At 38.6% G+C, this 14,345-nt stretch overlaps 1 pseudogene; it reads right to left on the reverse strand.

Annotated features, from left to right (window-relative positions):
- Positions 1 to 9,199: 9,199 nt before the first annotated feature.
- On the reverse strand, positions 9,200 to 13,228 carry LOC132054271 (NDR1/HIN1-like protein 3; annotated as a pseudogene).
- Positions 13,229 to 14,345: the final 1,117 nt, after the last annotated feature.

Consider the following 14,345-nt stretch of genomic DNA (forward strand, 5'->3'; position numbering starts at 1 on the left):
GCTACTGGTTTGAAAAAGAAAAAAAACAAAACAAAGAAGACCTCAAGTAACTTTGATGAAGCTTATGACGGAACATACTCCATTTATAGAGTTGTCTAGGCGGCTGTTATTATTCAACTCCTACAAGTCATATTTAGGTTTTTGAGTTGAAGTCAAATTAGCCTTCCGAAGCTGCTAAGTATCGCCAAATTCGGAGTCCTGCGAAATAAAGGATACAAAGAATTAAACGGTGCATAATTTATGCAAATGTAAAAGATGTGCAACTCCTTAAATTAAGAAATTGATTCCGTGGAGGGAACTTTTGGGTCCGCCAAACCCAATTTCAAATGAACAAAAAGCTGCATCAAATTGCAAAGAAAAGTTTAAGATTTAATTTGGCAAAGTTTGATTGGGATTGCAATTCACGTCCAATATGATTTTAAGTTTGCTTTGGTCCCGTGACTTTGCTAATTGCTTGGGCTGGCCAACTTTTCCAATATGAATTAGGTTAAGGTGATAATTCAAATCAAAGGGGAATTTACTTGATTTAATTTTCAATTAGGCTGAAGTAGTAAAAACACCCCTAAACTTGGCACGTTTTCGTATTTTAGTCCCTGACCTATTGACCCTCTTAAAAACACCCCTAATCTTGGCCAAATCAATTTATATTCACCCCCGTGTTAGGACACCTCAGCAACGTGAATTTGTCCGTTGGCATTTTCTTGTTGTGCCATGTGGCAACATGGGGTGAATTTAAATTCAGTTTGCCAATATGAGGGGTGTTTTTAAGTGTGGCAATAGTTTGGGGACTAAAGTAATAATTCGTGCCAAGTTTAGGGGTGTTTTCACCAGTTCAGCCTTTCAATTAAGAAGACCACAAATTGATCTCCTAATTGAAGGACGACCAAGTTTTGTATGACATATTCGACCGCTCGTCTGCTTAATTAAGCATGTTTACCCAAATGATTATTTTGGAATATTTTTTACATAGGAAATTTGAAGAACATATTCCAGTTTTTGATATTCTCAAGCTACACTGGAAAGAGTTATATGACAAGTTTGAGTGAGCACTTAAAATGAGATAAAACAAAAACATTGGTCTCATTTGTACTACAAGTCTGGTCTTCAAGTTCGGCAAGTATCTAACTCCGACAAGCCTTGAAGTAGGGGACATTTGTAGACATACGAATTTTGTGGGGAAAAAAATCCATATTAAATTTGGATAAATTCCTAAATTCAAGAAATATCAAGCCCAAATCAAGATTAAATTATTTAAGTCCAAAACATGGATTTAAAGTAAAGTCCAATTTCACCGGGCTAGTCCATTGAGTTGGTTGTCAAATGATGAGCCCGCTTCATTAACCCAAATTCCATGCCACGTATCAAATGACGTGGCGCGCCAAGTCAAGTTGAGGACCAATAAAATTGTGTCACGTGCATAAGTGACATAACATGTTAAGTCAATAGAAGAACCAATCAAATGTCGTCAAGTGTTCAAATGACATGTTCAACCAATCATATACATACCCTAACTCTCCCATACAACTATAAATAGGGGTCTTCATAAAGCCAAAGGGGAGAAAAAAAAGACATAGAGAAGCTCTCAGCCGCAAGTCTTCCGCAAACTAAGAAGTCTTCGCTCCGAGTGGTGAGCCGCAAGTTTCCATACCTCAACGTTTGTGATTAAAGCTCGGCTTTGCATTCGTAGTGAAATATCAACAACAAGTGATCTTTCCATTCAAGAACAAAGCCCTTGATTGACGGCCGTATCGTGAGGAGAAGAATCAGAGGATTACATCTTTTATTTAAGATTTCGTAAAGATTGCAACCCCCGCACAAATTCTTGAAATCAAATATTATTCTTTGTCGCTATTTTTCTTGTCTTGATTATTACTTTCAGGAACGAAAGATTAGTCGTTACAAATTTGGCACGCCCAGTGGGACAATCTTTACCTCTCATCTCTTCTCTAATCGAACTTCAAAAACACTAAGATGGCTTCCAAGAAGGTCAACTCGAAATCCGCATCCGCAAAAACTACCGGATCTAAATTCTCCGTTCTTTGTTGAAAACATCCTAGATGTTCCGAGGGGAGCATCGGACTGTCACAAGGAACCATGCCAAATTGCTAGGGCAACGAGTTCCGCAAGACACGGTACCGAATCTTCTATCATCTTTGGTTCGTCTTCAAAAGGCGTGAGATCTTCCACAAATACCATAGAAGAAGGGGAGAATGTCGCCAAAATGGTGGAGAGGGTTCTTGCCCAACTTAGTTTATCTAAGCCCAAGAAATCCTTCAGGAAAGCTGACGATGATGTCTTGAGCGCTGGATCTACTCCGCATAACATGTCCGCATCCTATGTTCGCGAAAATCCGTGTTATTCTTCTTCATCTATGATGGTGATGCATGCGATGATGACCAATGCTTCAACTGTTGAAGAACAACTCGTGAGCTTGACAAAGGCAATTGGCGACTTGACCAAATATGTGCAAGATCAAGATAATTGAATTGTCAAGTTGACAGACAGGTTTGATAGTGTGATGGAGGGGGATTCGAGTCATGCCCCTGGAAAACGTCCGCAAGCACAAGAAAGGATTGAATCTCCCGCAAAACAAGTGGAACATGGAAATCCAAGTTTCCTCGAAGGGATGATTCCAATCAATCAAATGAAGGAGTTCATCATGGGGACCATCAAGGATAAATATGATGTTTCCGCAAAATCATCCCCTACATACGCGAAGCCGTACACCTGCAAGGGTTGATAGCTTGAAGATGCTCGCCGGTTATCCCCCTAAAATTTTAGCGGTTGATGGAAAGGGAAATCCAAAGCAACATGTGGCACACTTCATTGAAACATGCAACAATTTGGAACATATGGTGATTACCTTGCCAAACGAGTTTGTTCGTTCCCTTAAAGGTTATGCTTTTGATTGGTACACGGACACGAGTCCGGTTCCATTGATAGTTGGGAGCAAATGAAGCGAGAGTTTCTCAACCGCTTCTATAGCACAAGATGCACCGTAAGCATGGTGGAACTTACAAACACTCGCCAGCGGAAGGAAGAACCAATTATTGACTTCATCAACCGATGGAGGCATGCAAGTCTAAACTGCAAAGATAGACTTGGCGAAGCTTCGGGAATAGAGAGATGTGCATTCAAGGTATGCCGGGGTCTCACCTATATCTTGAAAGGCATAAAGCCTAAGACTTTTGAAGAATTGGACACTCGTGCTCATGACATGGAGTTAAGCATGGCGTCAGTCGGAAGTGAAGCGCCGCCAGTCTACGAATCCCGCAAAGGTAAAGACAAGCAAGAAGTAAAGAAAGCGGGGAGATGTTTTTCCAAGACCGAAAACAAAGAATCCATGAACGTTAATGTTGCGCCTGTGAAGTTCACCGCTAAAGTAAGCAAGAAGCAGAGCATAAAGACAACTTCTTTGGAGGATAGAGCGAACAGAAAACCAACCTTGAAGGAGATGCGAGAGAAGGATTATCCATTCCTTGATTCAGACGTTTCTGCAATCTTTGACGAACTTCTTAGGCTGAAACTTTTTGAGTTACCCGAGATGAAGCGGCCGAATGAAGCGAGGAGAACCGATGAACCGAATTATTGCAAGTACCACGGTTGATCGGCCACCCTATCGAGAAATGCTTTGTCTTCAAGGATAAAGTTATGGAGCTAGCCCGCGAAGGAAAGATTTCACTTGAAGATGAGAAAGAAAGTGTAAACCAAGTTGGTGTCACAATTGGCTCGCTCAATCCAGTCATGACCTGCAACTTTGTTGAAGGATATGGAGAGAAAGACATCCCGAACATATGTCTGGCGGGAATGATTAAGTTTGGAGACTTCAAACCAGTTAATGTGAATGAAATGTTTTCTCTTCTTACACCGAGTGATGTTGTATCGGTAGAAGGAGGATCGTCTGAAGAAGGCGAAGACCAAATTGCTCATCTTGATGATGGGGGTTGGACTCTCGTAACTCGTCGCAAGCGCCGCAAAACAGGTTCGCCAAAGGATTCAGTGAAACGACAAACTAAGGGAAAGAAGGTGAGTAAACCCGAAACAAAAAATCCAGTTGAGCACCCAAAGAAGGAGAAAATAGAGGGGCGCTACTACCAAGAACCACGTCGGCCAATAACATTAGGAGAATACTTGCCAAGTTGGTTTCACAACAAATTCGTCATTGATGATGTAAAAGCTTTATGTTGTACCGTTGATGAGAAGGAAGCGAAAAACGTGACCTCGTCATGTCCATCATCAGAAGACTCTGCAAAGTCATCTCCTGAAGTCGTAGATGCGTGCATGGCCAAAATCATATTCACCGATGATGACCTTCTACTTGGCGACACACCTCATAATCGCCCTTTATTAATGATTGGGTTTGCACGTGAGCAAAAGGTGAACAGAATCCTAATCGATGGTGGATCTGGAGTTAACATCCTTCTTATTCACATAATGAAGGAACTTGGAATCGCAATGGAGGATCTTTCCACAAGTCGTTTGATGATCCAAGGATTCAACCAAGGGGGACAAAGAGCCATAGGAGTTGTCAAAGTAGACCTCACCATCGGCGAATTGCAATCTAGCGCGTGGTTGCATGCGATCGATGCAAGGACTTCGTATAACATCTTGCTCGGTAGGCCTTGGGTACATGAGAACAAAGTGATCCCCTCTACCTACCACCAGTGTTTGAAGTATCATGAAGATGGAGTTGAAAAGAAGATTATGGCCGATGATAACCCCTTCACTGAAGCTGAAGCGCACTTCGCCGATGCCAAGTTCTACTTAAAGAGATATGCCGCAAAAGTTGATGAAGTTGCAACAATCGAGAATGGTGAGTTCATGAACAAAAATGCAAAGGTAGTTGCTTGTAAGGAAAATTTAGCGATTAAGGAAGATCAAAGGTCTTTCGATGTGAGTAAGTTGCTTAACATAAATGGCGCTTCTTCGAGTAAGAAAGTGACTTCTGTTCTTCGTTATGTTCCAAAGGCCAAAAAGAACGAGGGGAGCATGTTGGGAGGACTGACCCTTCCTATCAAGCAGATTGACACAATAAAGTCATCCACGAAATTACTTGGAAGATTTGTGGCTAGCAGCTCGCCACAAAATGAAGCACTCCCTACGAAGCGTACAGGTGAAGGTTTCGATCCAAATGCTTACAAACTACTTGCAAAGGCTGGATACAATCCTAGCGAACCATCAAAATTGGGGAAGCTTCCGATGGAACCTGCGGCGAGGCAAAAACGTGAAGGTTTGGGATATAAACAACCCCCACCAATTCGCATCTCCATAAGAAGGGTAAGTAACAACTACATCACTGCGGAAGAGGAACCTCTCGCTTCTAACAAAAGGCCGTCTGTGTTTGACCGACTTGGAAAGTCGACCGCGAGAGTTTCTGTATTGGAGAGGTTAGGACCAATGAAGAATGGAAGCAAGATTCGGAGAAACCACAAGTGTATGAAATCATCCGCTTTTCCCAAATCTCAAAATATCTCCAAAGACTTCCGAAGTCTGATCCCTTCTAGGATGAGGCGGCAAACGGATCTTGTGGTCTCATGTGGAGAAGTACTAAAAGCAAAGTCACATACTGTGGTCTACACCAAGGAGCGGGATGAAGATGAAGAAAGTGTTGGCTCTTCATATCACGTTCTTTGTACAAGATGAAAAGGATACTTTATCTCCAATAAAGGTTGATGAAGACTTGGAGGATTTTTCTTGGTGTTACCATCTATCTGTCAACGATGGCAAACCTCAAGAAGATGAAGACGCTAAGGATGCTCCGCCCGAATTTGAAGAAGGGGTAAAAACGACAGTCTTCCGCATACTAAGAAGTCTTCGCTCTAAGTGGTGAGCCGCAAGTTTCCATACCTCTACGTTTGTGATTAAAGCTCGGCTCCGCATTCGTAGTGAAATATCAACAACAAGTGATCTGTCCATTCAAGAACAAGCAAAGCCCTTGATTGAGGCCGTATCATGAGGAGAAGAATCAGAGGATTACATCTTTTTATTTAAGATTTCATAAAGATTGTAACCCCCGCACAAATTCTTGAAATCAAATATTATTCTTTGTCGCTATTTTTCTTGTCTTGATTATTATTTTCAGGAACGAAAGATTAGTCGTTACAAATTGGCACGCCCAGTGGGACCTGAAAATAATAATCAAGACAAGAAAAATAGCGACAAAGAATAATATTTGTTCAGTCCCACTGGGCGTGTATCAAGGAGCATTTCAGATTAGTCCCACTGGGCGTGCCAAATTTGTAACGACTAATCTTTCGTTCCTGAAAATAATAATCAAGACAAGAAAAATAGCGACAAAGAAGGTGGATTGGCATGTGCGGTGCTAACTGCACGAAGTTTTTTTTTGTTCTACATGGATCGACGCGTGCGGGGCTAATTGCAGGGAGCTTCTTGGTTCTATACGGATCGACGCCAATGGTACAAAGCTTTAGTTTTGCATGATAGATGTCAGGGGAAGCACAACAATCTTGTTCGACATGGTGGATATCGGTGCCAATAGCACGAAGTTTTGATTAGCAGTGAAAGTCGATCTCGAACATGCATCTCCACATCTCTGAAAATAAAACAATGAAAAAAAAAAGTCACCAAAATCAACTGGAAGGAGAAATAAAAAAAGAAGGCGGTTGCACGCTAACTTCGACCAAAGATGCGTGTAGAATCTCTTACGCTCTTTGGTTTGAAAAAGAAAAAAGAAAAAACAGAGAAGACCTCAAGTAACTTTGATGAAGCTTATGACGGAACATACTTCATTTATAGAGTTGTCTAGGCGGCTGTTATTATTCAACTCCTACAAGTCATATTTAGGTTTTTGAGTTGAAGTCAAATTAGCCTTCCGAAGCTGCTAAGTATCGCCAAATTCGGAGTCCTGCGAAATAAAGGATACAAAGAATTAAACGGTGCATAATTTAAACAGCAAATGTCCAGCTGTGCAACTCCTTAAATTAAGAAATTGATTCCGTGGAGGGAACTTTTGGGTCCGCCAAACCCAATTTCAAATGAACAAAAAGCTGCATCAAATTGCAAAGAAAAGTTTAAGATTTAATTTGGCAAGTTTGATTGGGATTGCAATTCACGTCCAATATGATTTTAAGTTTGCTTTGGTCCCGTGACTTTGCTGATTGCTTGGGCTGGCCAACTTTTCCAATATGAATTAGGTTAAGGTGATAATTCAAATCAAAGGGGAATTTACTTGATTTAGTTTTCAATTAAGAAGACCACAAATTGATCTCCTAATTGAAGGACGACCAAGTTTTGTATGACATATTCGACCGCTCGTCTGCTTAATTAAGCATGTTTACCCAAATGATTATTTTGGAATATTATTTACATAGGAAATTTGAAGAATATATTCCAATTTTTGATATTCTCAAGCTACACTCGAAAGAGTTATATGACAAGTTTGAGTGAGCATTTAAAATTAGATAAAACAAAAACATTGGTCTCATTTGTACTACAAGTCTGGTCTTCAAGTTCGGCAAGTATCTCACTCCGACAAGCCTTGAAGTAGGGGACATTTGTAGACATACGAATTTTGTGGGGAAAAAATCCATATTAAATTTGGATAAATTCCTACGATCACCATAACGAATTCGCTGATTTGGACACTATTAGCATTGGATCTGATATCCATCTGGATGGGGATCCAAACTCAATGATGGGCTTGGAAGAAGTAGCAGAACAAGTAATATTTCTTCTCTCCATATTTTCTGCATTTACACTTTCTCTCTCTCTGTTTTTTTTTTTTTTTTTTTTTTTTTAAATCTGACAAGATAGACTAGCCCAATTTGGACACTATTAGCATTGGACCTCGTCATGCCTACAACACACCTCGTGCTATTTTCGGGTTCAAATAGCACGCATCTACGACTTCAGGAGATGACTTTTCTAAGAAAGAAGTGAAGTCCGACAAGATTGTAACGACAAATTCTTGAAATCAAATATTATTCTTTGTCGCTATTTTTCTTGTCTTGATTATTATTTTCAGGAACGAAAGATTAGTCGTTACAAATTTGTAACGACTAATTTGTCCACCGCAGAGGTATGCAATTCATCATTTGCTATTTGATTTCAAGAATTTGTGCGGGGGTTACAATCTTTATGAAATCTTAAATAAAAAGATGTAATCCTCTGATTCTTCTGCTCACGATACGGCCGTCAATCCAGGGCTTTGCTTGTTCTTGAATGGACAGATCACTTGTTGTTGATATTTCACTACGAATGCGGAGCCGAGCTTTAATCACAAACGTAGAGGTATGGAAACTTGCGGCTCACCACTTGGAGCGAAGACTTCTTAGTATGCGGAAGACTTGCGGCTGAGAGCTTCTCTATGTATCTTTCTTCAAAGTTGGTTTTCTGTTCGCTCTATCCTCCAAAGAAGTTGTCTTTACGCTCTGCTTCTTGCTTACTTTAGTGGTGAACTTCACAGGCGCAACATTAACGTTCATGGATTCTTTGTTTTCGGTCTTGGAAAAATATCTCCCCGCTTTCTTTACTTCTTGCTTGTCTTTACCTTTGCGGGATTCGTAGACCGGCGGCGCTTCACTTCCGCCGACGCCATGCTTAACCCCATGTCATGAGCACGAGTGGCCAATTCTTCAAAAGTCTTAGGCTTTATGCCTTGCAAGATATAGGTGAGACCCCAATGTATACCTTGAATGCACATCTCTATTCTCGAAGCTTCGCTAAGTCTCTCTTTGCAGTTTAGACTTGCATGCCTCCATCGATTGATGAAGTCAATAACTGGTTCTTCCTTCCGCTGGCAAGTGTTTGTAAGTTCCACCATGCTTACAGTGTGTCTTGTGTTTGGCAAGGTAATCCAAAGCAACATGTGGCACACTTCATTCAAACATGCAACAACGCTGGAACATATGGTGATTACCTTGCCAAACAGTTTGTCATGTAAGTAATTGTTACTATTAAACACTGACTAATTAACTATAAATTGTGGCAAAGGCATGGAGCAACGACAGATTGAGTGGTCCAGAACACAGGGTGATGGTGAGGGAAACTGAACCAAGGTACACACTGGCACAATTCTCATATATCGACGGGATGATAGTTATACCAGAAGAGCTTGTTGACGAGAAGCACCCTATGAGGTTTCTACCATTTAATAACTTGGAATTATTGGATTTCTTTGCCGAACATGTAGATGATCAAATGGAATACGCTGTTAGAGCCTTCTGTGGCATTTGAACATTTAATCAAATCCATCGAGTTGCTTTGTGAAGCTTAAGCTCACCATTTGCTCATTGTAATCTTTAGCCACTTTAAACCTCCAATAAGGCAAGCTGCCTTCTACAGTAGCAGGTTAAAATTACACTGATAGTGAAGAATTTATTACACTATCAGTGACTGCAAGTTATATCGATCCATTAAATAATGTAAACATATCAGATACCGGACTATGCTCTTGGTTGTGTATGTATATCTCAAACGCTAAAAATATCAATCTGATCAGCTGAAATATTCAAGTATGGTTTTTCAGTCATCAAATAAAGGCCCTTGGGACATCCAGACGTTAAGGAGTACATATTATTTGGCACTATTTCTCCATGCGTTTTATTGTGTTTGACATTATTTCCTTATTAGTTCATTTTATAAAAGAATGATACATTTACATATTTTTGGATAAGAAAAGTTTTTGTAACCACACAAATGTTATCATTTGTTTAAGACACAAGTCTTGAAAATCTTAGAATCACCCATGCAATGTCATGGCATGTTTAAGATTACAAATTTTAAGTGTCTTTCTTTCTTCGCTAATTTCATGTTGAGTTAAATGTAAAACTTTAATTTCTATCTAAAACATTGTATCCACTAACTTGTAAGACCAAAAGAAATCTCACAAAACTATTATCATAATAGGCACAATAAAAATCTTCATGCCAAATAAATTTAAACCAAGGGACTATTCTCCAAAGATTGGCTTTCTAGCAAAGACAGCTCAATTTTCAAATATCGAACCTGAATCCTTTGGTTAGAGATAACGTAACACTTCCTACCCCATCATAACCTTTAACCATAAATATCAAAAGGTATACTTCGAAAAAAGGCATCTTCCATTTACATTATGAGATAAATGCAATGTATGGAAGTAGATTTTCCTCTTAGTATTTCCCACAACGGACGATATTGAAAATATGAAAAGGGTACAATTTGTCCTTCAATTATTGGAAAATAGAATGCCTATACCTGTTGTTGTTTTTGTTCCCAAAAAGCTCTCGCCATTACTTAAGTTGTCTATTTATATCCCTCAAACTAATGGACATCCACGAGTAACTAAAAAAAGGGAAACGTGCCAAATATGCCCAAAACTTATACCAAATAAAAATAAAAATAAATTGTCCTCCGTTAATAATTGGATTCACTTGTGCTCTCACTTAAAATAGCTCAATAGTGTCATTATTCACTAGCAGTCAAGTTTAGGGAACACACTTACGCCTCTATTTCGTTCAATTAGTACAATTAAAAAACATGTGCTTCCAAGTAAATGGAACAATTAGACTTTCATTCACGGAGGAGAATACACCCACAAACTTCACTTAAAAAAAATCCTGAGGTCATTATTATAGGGGTTTAGTTAAGCATGTTCTTTTGACACCTGCCACGAGTTTATTTTGATGAAGATGAGCTTTCAAGACATATCGTTGATGCCTTTACCAAAAAAGTTGGAGAAATTAGTGTAAAGATCATCGTAAGAAAATTCTTTGATTTATGATTCTTTGTGAGTTCTTGCTGTAAGAATTGTAGGTAGCAGTTACACATTATGCATTGTATGAAAAATAACCCATAAGCAGGTTTTTTTCTCATTTTGTACTATTCTATGCTTCTCTCTTCACTATTTTTTAAAACATAAATTGACATAAATAGCCGCCACCAAAATAATAGCTAGCAAACGTATATTTATATTAATGTATGATATACACTTTTATACAAACTAGTCTATATAAACGTGTAGTTGCACGTTATTCCCAATCAATCTCAATTCTAGTAAAAAATATTAGATAATATTATTTGTAATTGTGATTCCTATATTCATGCTTTTAAAATAGTATAGATAGATTAGTATATCTAGTGAATGTACTTTTTTTTTTTTTTTACCGACTTGCCGAATGTGTAATTTTCCCCTTTTTAAAACTCTGTCTTTTTTCATGCCCCATCTCTGCACTTTCTGCTCCCACACATGCTGTACTTCAAGCCCCAAATTTAAGTTTTTCCATTTAATTGGAGACGACTTTTTTACTTGGACTAATTAGAGACATGTATGTCTCCGGACCTGATCTGTTAGTGAATAATGACAATATTAAGCTATTTTCGCAACAACGAGAGCATAAGTAATCTTATGCCTAAGAGCACCACACAACATGTACAGATGCAACCCTCCCCCCCCCCCAAAACCCGCCCGTTATTGTACGCGTGACTCTCACCGTACGACTCACATAAAATTGTTACATTTCGCATAGTTAAGGATAAAAGTTGGGCCTTTGACCATTTTTTAGTTACACGTGAATGTTTGTTAATTTTAAAGGATATCAATGGACCACTTGAGTAATGTCGAAATTTTTTTTTTCTTTCGGTAAATAAATAATTTTCCTATAATACCAAAAGTGATAGCTATTTTTCCATAGCTAAAGGGTAAAATTGATCCTTTTTACTTAAATCAGCAGATATCCATATGCTGCTTATATGGATGACTTTCGAGATAGAAATAAAAAAAAAGGATCCAACTCCGTCCCAGACAAAAGAGCTCTCAACGTGCATAATAAGCAGTCCTACTTTATAATACGTAATTTATTGCAATTTTTGTTGACGCCACCAAATTTAAACCGTCTTTTTTGTATTAAAAAAGGGTAACTTACATAAATACAGTTTCTAGGCTTCTAATCAATCGTAGCTACTATTTTCAAAATTACAATTCGTAGCTATTTCGCGTGTATCTAAATACACAGTTCCAAAATACAGTCAGCCAAATACAGCTATATTTTACCTGTTTCGCATATATTTGGGTGTATGCAAATACATAGTTTCTCCTTCGCCAATACAGAAAAACAATCGAATACAAAAAATACAACGTATTTACACTCAAAAATGAAGAACAGTCAAATCGGGTCAAATCTCCGGTGAAAATACAAAATACACTGTATTTAAAAATGAAGAATAAAATTAATCGAATCGGCCGGTGAGATCTCCGGCGAAATACAAAATACATTGTACTTACACTAAAAAAAATGGAAAATACATTAGCATTACGATTTCTAAGGTTTAGCCAAGGCTTAGCCCAAGACTCCAGTAGCTACTCATCGTATTTGGTTTGGTATTGCCACCGCACATGACTTTGAGAGTCATGATGATATTACTGACAAACTTCTTTATCAAAATATTTTTGCTTCTTACTTTGGTCAATTAGCAATAATATTTATGTGGACTTCCGGAAATCTATTTCATATAGCTTGGCAAGGAAATTTTGAGTCATGGGTACAAGACCCTTTACATGTAAGACCTATTGCTCATGAAATTTGGGATCCTCATTTTGGTCAACTGTCCGTGGAAGCTTTTACTCGAGGGGTGCTCTTGGCCCAGTGAATATCGCTTATTTTGGTGTTTATTTAATAATACACTGTATTTACTCCAAAAATTGTATACAAATGACAAAATTTCATATACACTGTTTTTACTCGGAAAAATTGTATACAAACAACAATTTTCCTGTGTGAAAAGCAGCAGATGAGGAAGAGGTAGCTCTGTTTCAAACACCCGATCCAAGTTAGTAGTATTCTTATGACTGTGATAAAACGAATCAATTAATAGTGGAATTTTCAAAACTATTCCCGTGATAATAACCACCAGCTTCGATTAAATCATAGTAAATCTCAATTCGCTTGTTAGGGTTTCTGATTGAGACATTGAGGTGGAGATTGTAGAGAAGCGAATTGTTTGGAACAGAGTAATCGAACTGGTTCAGTGAAGAGTCGGCAACGTGGAAATTGACTTTGTTTGGCCGGAGAATGAACCAAGGGATAAATCCGACGATAGCGGCGATGATTAAGAGAGTGCATATAATTTGGCGGATGCAAGTGCAGATACAGTTGAAGATACAGCTACAACAATAGGTGAACGGATTGCAGTAGCAGCCACTACCGCTGCCATGGCTAGGGCGGTGGTAGGTTTCGGACGGCGGAGGAATTGATGGGCCGTAGTATGCTCTGTTCAAGTGGGCTTCTGGCATGATTATCGATGGAAAACTAGGAAGCACAAAATACAAGTGATTTTTTTTTTCTATTTGGTTTAGTTAGGAGTATCTGAAATATAGTTGTAGATGATGAAATTTTATTAAAAGTAAATTCACAAAAAATTCGAATTATATTAAATCCAAGGTATATTAGTCCGAACAAATATTATGGGCTAATATAATTGGATTAATTGCTTAAGTCCAATTGGTATGGATGTAATTGAAAGACCAATTTAATTGGGCTAGTCTATCTTATCGGACTTCACATGATGAGCCCACTCTATTAGCTCAAGGTCCGTGCCACGTATCAAATGACGTGGCGCTCCAAGTCAAGTCAAGGACCAGTCAAATCATGCCACGTGCATAAGTGACGCAGCATGCCAAGACAATAAAAGAACCAATCAAATGTCGCCAAGTGTTCAAATGACAAGGTTCAACGAATCATATACAAACCCTAGCTCTCCCCTGCAACTATAAATAGGGGTCTTCACAAAGCCAAAAAAGAGGAAGAAAGATACATAGAGAAGCTCTCAGCCGCAAGTCTTCCGCATAATTAGAAGTCTTCGCACCAAGTGGTGAGCCGCAAGTTTCCATACCTCTACGTTTGTGATTAAAGATCGGCTCCGCATTCGTAGTGAAATATCAACAACAAGTGATCTGTCCATTCAAGAACAAAGCCCTTGATTGACGGCCGTATCGTGAGGAGAAGAATCAGAGGATTACATCTTTTTATTTAAGATTTCATAAAGATTGTAATCCCTCACAAATTCTTGAAATCAAATATTATTCTTTGTCGCCATTTTTCTTGTCTTGATTATTACTTTCAGGAACGAAAGATTAGTCGTTACAATAGTGATGGAGAATAATCCTCCCGTGAATACTATATAGCTATGAAGGGTAATTGGAATACACAATACAGCTATGGATATATTATAACGTTTTAAAGTGCAGCTATTATACTTAAATACTCTTATATATTAGCTACACCATGTAAAAATTCCTTAAATAAATAAACAGCTAACCTTGACAGTTGACACAAATAAAAAGGATAGCACAACCGTCATGTATTAAGGAATAAAAGTTACATTTGCAAGTCAACGCTAAATGACATTAA

Source organism: Lycium ferocissimum, chromosome 4 (genome assembly GCF_029784015.1).
Source record: "Lycium ferocissimum isolate CSIRO_LF1 chromosome 4, AGI_CSIRO_Lferr_CH_V1, whole genome shotgun sequence".
Lineage (NCBI taxonomy): Eukaryota > Viridiplantae > Streptophyta > Magnoliopsida > Solanales > Solanaceae > Lycium > Lycium ferocissimum.